Below are 7,141 nucleotides of genomic sequence, written 5' to 3'. Positions count from 1 at the left end.
ATTTATTTATTGATCTCAGAGAAGAAGGGAGAGGGAGAGAGAAACGTCAATGATGAGAGAGAATCACGGACCGGCTGCCTCCTGCACACCCCCCACTGGGGATGGAGCCCACAACCCGGGCATGTGCCCTGACCGGGAATCGAACCCTGACCTCCTGGTTCATAAGTTGACACTCAACCACTGAGCCACGCCGGCCGGGATGTTCTTATTCCCTTTGGAAATGGCTTAAAGCTACTCTGCTGTTTGTCCCCACCCCCTCCCCTCCCGACACCTGCAGGGACGGGAAAGTCAGCCGGATCCTGAGTTTGAGGTTTGCTTCAGTGAACATTCAACGCTGTCGGTGAGTTTGGAATTAAAGTCAAAACCATCGACCGTTGATTGTACCCTATGGCTAACCATCACCTGCCAACCAACCAACCAACCTACCTACCTACCTACCTGCTCGACGGCTTCCGAATCCGCCGGCCACAGGACACCCAAGCCGGGCCCGCCGGGGCGCCCCCTCCCCCGGGCAGAGACGAGGTGGTCAAAGGTCACAATCAACATTCATTGCTGTCGGTGGGTTGAGCGGTGCGGACAAGCTCACTGAACAATGAATGCAACTGTGGCCCCGTTTCCTCCGGCTCAGAGGACCGTCGTCCGGACGGAGAGTGTCAGGAAGAGGGTGGTCCTGTGGTCCCCCGGGTTTATTTCCTCATTTTCTATCGCGTGTGCGGAGTTTGAGGAAAAAGTCCTGCGTTTAGACAAAGAGGAATGATAATTCTCTGCATTTCTGTGTGTTATAAAGAGAGAGAGAGAGAGAGAGAGAGAGAGAGAGAGAGAGAACTTTGGGAGAAAAGGTTGACGTTTTGTGGCGGATCCACCGCATAACCGTCTAAGTTAGCGACCTCGGGGCTGTCGCAGGGGTTGAAGGAGGAGGCAGACGGGCATCTGAGAGTCAGTGACACCGAGGGTTTATTCTCAGAGCTCCACACGCAATGAGTTGATTCTCTTTTTAAAAAATAATTTTTATTGATTTCAGAGAGGAAGGGAGAGGGAGAGAGAGAGAGAGAAACATCAGTGATGAGAGGGAATCATGGATCGGCTGCCTCCTGCACGGCCCCCACACTGGGGATGGTGCCCACAATCTGGGCCTGTGCCCTGACCGAGAATCAAACAAACCCTGACCTCCTGCTTCATAGGTCGACACTCGACCACTGAGCCACACTGGCCAGGCCTCGCTGGTTACGTTAGAATCCCAGTTAAATAATTTTTCACACACGCAGGCTTTGTGTGAAATCCTGATGAGGAATCGAACCCTGACCTCCTGGTTCATAGCTGGATGCTCAGCCATGGAGCTAAGCCGGCCGGGCTGATGGGTTGACTCTTTATGCGAAACAACAGGTACAATGAACCCCGCAAAGGTAATGCAAGTCGGGGGGGGAAGGGGGGATGGAAAGGTTTGGGGAATGGTTCTAATTCTTTTCCCCGCCATGGACCACAAATGAAACGCGTGCTTTGAACTTTACAAGAGTTTAAAGGATTTTCTAGGGTTATTTTTGGCTGTGAATGATTCTTCTCTTAGATGCTGACTTTAAAACCCAGCATTGCCCTGGAACTTAAGGTAAGAAAAATTCCTTGTTGGAAACAGATTTTTCTTTTCTTTTCGTAAGATTATAAATTATAGCCAGCCAGCAAGAACAGCGGCCATTTCCTTAGCGGTCAAATTGGTATTTTTAACTAACCGCGTGCACAGACCAGGGTGCCCAGTGCACAGACCAGGGTGCTGAGTGCACAGACCAGGGTGCCGCGTGCACAGACCAGGGTGCCCAGTGCACAGACCAGGGTGCTGAGTGCACAGACCAGGGTGCCGCGTGCACAGACCAGGGTGCCCAGTGCACAGACCAGGGTGCTGAGTGCACAGACCAGGGTGCCGCGTGCACAGACCAGGGTGCCCAGTGCACAGACCAGGGTGCTGAGTGCACAGACCAGGGTGCCGCGTGCACAGACCAGGGTGCCCAGTGCACAGACCAGGGTGCTGAGTGCACAGACCAGGGTGCCGCGTGCACAGACCAGGGTGCCCAGTGCACAGACCAGGGTGCTGAGTGCACAGACCAGGGTGCCGCGTGCACAGACCAGGGTGCCCAGTGCACAGACCAGGGTGCTGAGTGCACAGACCAGGGTGCCGCGTGCACAGACCAGGGTGCCCAGTGCACAGACCAGGGTGCTGAGTGCACAGACCAGGGTGCCGCGTGCACAGACCAGGGTGCCCAGTGCACAGACCAGGGTGCTGAGTGCACAGACCAGGGTGCCGCGTGCACAGACCAGGGTGCCCAGTGCACAGACCAGGGTGCCGCGTGCACAGACCAGGGTGCCCAGTGCACAGACCAGGGTGCCGCGTGCACAGACCAGGGTGCCCAGTGCACAGACCAGGGTGCCGCGTGCACAGACCAGGGTGCCCAGTGCACAGACCAGGGTGCCGCGTGCACAGACCAGGGTGCCCAGTGCACAGACCAGGGTGCCGCGTGCACAGACCAGGGTGCCCAGTGCACAGACCAGGGTGCCGCGTGCACAGACCAGGGTGCCCAGTGCACAGACCAGGGTGCCGCGTGCACAGACCAGGGTGCCCAGTGCACAGACCAGGGTGCCGCGTGCACAGACCAGGGTGCCCAGTGCACAGACCAGGGTGCCGCGTGCACAGACCAGGGTGCCCAGTGCACAGACCAGGGTGCCGCGTGCACAGACCAGGGTGCCCAGTGCACAGACCAGGGTGCCGCGTGCACAGACCAGGGTGCCCAGTGCACAGACCAGGGTGCCGCGTGCACAGACCAGGGTGCCCAGTGCACAGACCAGGGTGCCGCGTGCACAGACCAGGGTGCCCAGTGCACAGACCAGGGTGCCGCGTGCACAGACCAGGGTGCCCAGTGCACAGACCAGGGTGCCGCGTGCACAGACCAGGGTGCCCAGTGCACAGACCAGGGTGCCGCGTGCACAGACCAGGGTGCCCAGTGCACAGACCAGGGTGCCGCGTGCACAGACCAGGGTGCCCAGTGCACAGACCAGGGTGCCGCGTGCACAGACCAGGGTGCCCAGTGCACAGACCAGGGTGCCAGACCAGGGGACCAGGGTGCCCAGTGCACAGACCAGGGTGCCGAGTGCACAGACCAGGGTGCCGAGTGCACAGACCAGGTGCACAAGTGCACAGACCAGGGTGCCGCGTGCACAGACCAGGGTGCCCAGTGCACAGACCAGGGTGCCGCGTGCACAGACCAGGGTGCCCAGTGCACAGACCAGGGTGCCGCGTGCACAGACCAGGGTGCCCAGTGCACAGACCAGGGTGCCGCGTGCACAGACCAGGGTGCCCAGTGCACAGACCAGGGTGCCCCGTGCACAGACCAGGGTGCCCAGTGCACAGACCAGGGTGCCCGTTGCCAAACCAAGATGGCAGAGGGGCTTCTGGGGCAATACGGGGCCGTGAGCAGAAGGGCTGAGGCAGCAGAAGAACCACTAAGCAGCTGGAGGGACTCAGTCACCCCTTGGCGGCCGAGTAGCTCAGTGGGTGGTGAGGGCGTCGTTCCGATGCCCCCAGGCTGGGGGTTCAGTCTTCGCCCGGGGCACATGCAAGAGCCAGCCAGTCATGCGTAAGGAAGTGGACCCACAGGCGGACGCTCCTCTCGTTCTCTCTCTCAAATCAATAAAAAAGAAAATATTTATTTTTAAATCTTAGTCGCCGTGGCCACGGCCCCTAAATACAGGAGGCCCCTCCCAGCCGGGGAGACGGCAGGAGAGCTTGCCTCTCAACCCCTCGCTCCAAGAATGACGCTTTTGCTCCGAATTTAGTCTCGTTCCATTGGTGCGAACGTACATTTGAGAACAAACACACACACAAAACGTGCGGAGCTTTTGTTAGGAGCGTGGAGACTTTTTAAAAACACGCTTCCCAGCGCCCCCACTGTCCCGCTGGGGGGCCTGGCCGGCCGGCCTGTCTTCTCGGGCTCCCCGACCTGCGGGAGCCCTTGGGCCGCTCAGGGCCAGCACTTACCACGAAGCGTTCTCTTCGGAGAACCCAGGGCCCTGCGTCTATGTCTCTTGTTTTTACTAAAACCGTTTCTGCTCCACCATGAAAGGAAAGAAGACGAGAGAAGGGAATAAGCCAGTGGTTCCCAACCTTGGCTGCACATTAGAATCACCTGGGAATCTTTCTAAAATCCTGATTTCTGGGCCTCGTCCTCCGGAAATTCTGTTTTTTGTGATGGGGTGGGGCCACAACATTAGTAACAGAGAAACAGAATTTCCGGAGGATGAGGCCCAGGAATCAGGATTTTGAAAAGATTCCCAGGTGATTCGAATGTGCAGCCAAGGTTGAGAACCGCTGGAAGAAGGGAACAGGTGGAACGCGGGGGGGAAGAGAACGCCGTTCAGAAACACTCAGGGGCCAGAGCGAGAGCTGGAGGCCCCCGGCGTGAACACCCAGCACCTGGCTCTGCGAACAGGCGCAGCCCCCGATGGCGCAGCTGCTGCGAGGACCCAGCGATGTTCCGAGGGCAGAGAGGAGGCCACTGGCCCGGCGGACGGGACGGAAAGTGATGGCTCCCGATGCACCAGCTCAGGGCTGGCCACCCACCCCAAACCCCAAGGCGCAACCCTGTACCCGGCTCAGCAGCGAACGCTTCGTGGTAAGTGCTGCGCCCTGGACGGCCCAAGGGCTCCCGCAGGCCGGGGAGCCCGAGAAGACAGGCCGGCCGGCCAGGCCCCCCAACGGGACAGTGCGTGTGCCGGGAAGCGTGTTTTTAAAAAGTCTCCACGCTCCTGACAAGAGCTTTGCACGTTTTTGTGTGTGTGTTTGTTCTCAAATGTACTTTCATTGATGTCAGAGAGGAAGGGAGAGGGAGAGAGAGAGAAACATCAGTGAGGAGAGAATCATGGATCGGCCGCTTCCTACAGGCCCCAGGCTGGGGATGAAGCCCGCAACCCGGGCCTGTGCCCTGACCGGGAATTGAACCGTGACCTCCTGGTTCACAGGACGACGCTCAACCACTGGGCCACACCGGCCGGGCAAAAGACGCCCCTTTAAATGACCAAAACAACAAGTTCATCTTTCCTTTTTTCCATAAAAACGCACAGCATCATCATAGACGTGAATATCGCCTTATTCTTTTCTGAGCGTCAGAAAGGCTTTGCAGAACCGGGTAGAGTTTAAGCACCGACCTGGGAGGGGCCCCCCCCCCCCCGGAAGCCCATCTCGTCTCATCGTTGCTGTGTTTGCCGCCATTAGCGTGTTTTCTGCATCGTTTCAGGCCCGCGTTCCTAAATGATACCAGCGCCCAGGAGCGGAGGGAAACATCATCTCAGTTTGCCGGCTCCCGGCTTATAAAACTCGCTAATGGGCAGAAATAGACATCAAAGCCGTTTCTTTCTTGATGTGAAATTACAGGGCCCGCGTTGAAAAAGCAGAAGTTTCCCTTTGAATCCGGGCAGCCCTCCATCCTGAGGGCTATAAAGTGAAAAAAAATAAAATAAAAAATAAGGCAGGACTCAGAGGAAACTTGGGGAATTTCGGGCTCATGAATGCGACTCTATTTCTGACACAGCGCCGTGTGTTCGCATGAAATCGAGGGGCGTTCCAGGCCCGTTCGTGGCTTGCAGAGCCTCCGCTTTCTCCAGCAGAGGCCGAGCCCCGCGAACTTGAACTTGAGAAGCTGAGAGTTGGCAGGCACTCGGGCGGTTGGCTCGGCACAGGGCAACAGAGCTTTAGCATAATTTCGTGCTCATTTGTTCAAAGGAAGCACAGATTCTGTTTGCTTTTGCCATGCAACCTGTTGGTGCTTTTAATCTGGGGGGAAATTGGGGGAACCCCAGTCCGCCCAGACGCCAGCGGCTCCCAGGGATGCCAGCCAGGCCAGGGCTGCGGCGGGAGCCACACTGGGAGCGCTGGCCCGTGTGTAGAATGCTCTTGCTGGATGGAAACGGAAGATCGGGTCCTTCCCTTGAGTTTTTTTTACTTAATTTTTTTTATTTTGATTTTTATGGATTTCAGAAAGGAAGGGAGAGGGAAGAGAGAGAGAGAGGAATATCCATGATGAGAGAGCATCATGGATCGGCTGCCTCCTGCACGGCCCACACTGGGGATGCAGCCTGCAACCCGGGCCTGGGCCCTTGACGGGAATTGAACCCAGGACCCTTCAGCCCGCAGGCCCTCGCTCTATCCACTGGGCCGAATCGGTGAGGGCCCCTGAGTTTTGCAGATGAGAAGACTAAAGCCACGGGGTTCGGCCTGGCCGTCGCCCACCCTGATCCCTGCCATCCCCGCCCCAGCCGGGTTCCAGGGCAAGGCTCTGGGCGGCCCCTCGGACGGCCTGGCCCCGTGAGCACAGCAGGAAGTGAGGCCGCGTGAGCCCCGATCTAGAACCAGTGAGACCCGTGCTTCACGCCGTCGTCATTCTGCGTGTCCTCGGGTTACATTTGGGGGCTCACCGTGGTCGGGGGACAGGGTGGGTATTCGAGGGGGTGCCAACGAGGTGCCCATCACTCTGGTTAAGAGCGAGCCCCACCTGGTTCGGTGAACCTCAGGGTGGGAATGAGTGAATCCGAAGGGAGAGGCTGCAGAGGAGGGTGGGGAGGAGGAGGTCCTGGCCAGCACGGGGGGCAGGGGGGCTCCCCCTCCGCTGAGACCCCTGGGAGGGAGGTTCCTCGAGAACTGGACCGACTCTGTGGTTGGGCCGGCTCTCGGCTCTCGGCTCTCAATGCTCCGTCGCAGGAAGTGACTCAGCACCCAGCCTCCAGGGAGGGGGGAGCGAAGTCTGGGCTGACTTCCTCCCTCAGGTCCCAAGGGGTCTGGGAACGAGGAGTGTGAGGCTGAATGTTGGGGTGATTCAGAGATCCGGGCCCCTAAGCGGGGTGGGTGAGAGATGGGGTACGGAGAAGGAGGGGGGCTGGTGGGTTGAGCTAAGGGTTAGTAGCCAGTGGACCCACGGGTGACTCCCAGGCCCACGACACAGCAGCTGCGACCCGCACCCATTTCTGCGTCTTGAAAGTGGGGGTACCAGCCACCATTTAAAAAATATATATATTTTTTATTGATCTCAGAGAGGAAGGGAGAGAGAAAGAGAGAGAAACAAACATCCATGATGAGAGAGAATCACGGATCGGCTGCCTCCCGCAC

The 7,141-nt window shown here is 58.4% G+C and overlaps 1 long non-coding RNA gene across 1 annotated transcript in view; it reads left to right on the top strand.

Annotated features, from left to right (window-relative positions):
• Positions 1 to 1,717, top strand: part of LOC102250411 — a 9,012-nt gene extending 7,295 nt beyond the window's left edge. Inside the window, exon 3 of the long non-coding RNA XR_001360380.1 lies at positions 1,318 to 1,717. This is a non-coding gene — a long non-coding RNA (uncharacterized LOC102250411). The remainder of the gene's footprint in view (positions 1 to 1,317) is intronic.
• Positions 1,718 to 7,141: the final 5,424 nt, after the last annotated feature.

Source organism: Myotis brandtii, unplaced genomic scaffold, assembly GCF_000412655.1.
Source record: "Myotis brandtii unplaced genomic scaffold, ASM41265v1 scaffold888, whole genome shotgun sequence".
Lineage (NCBI taxonomy): Eukaryota > Metazoa > Chordata > Mammalia > Chiroptera > Vespertilionidae > Myotis > Myotis brandtii.
This window is presented reverse-complemented; position numbering and strand designations above follow the sequence as displayed.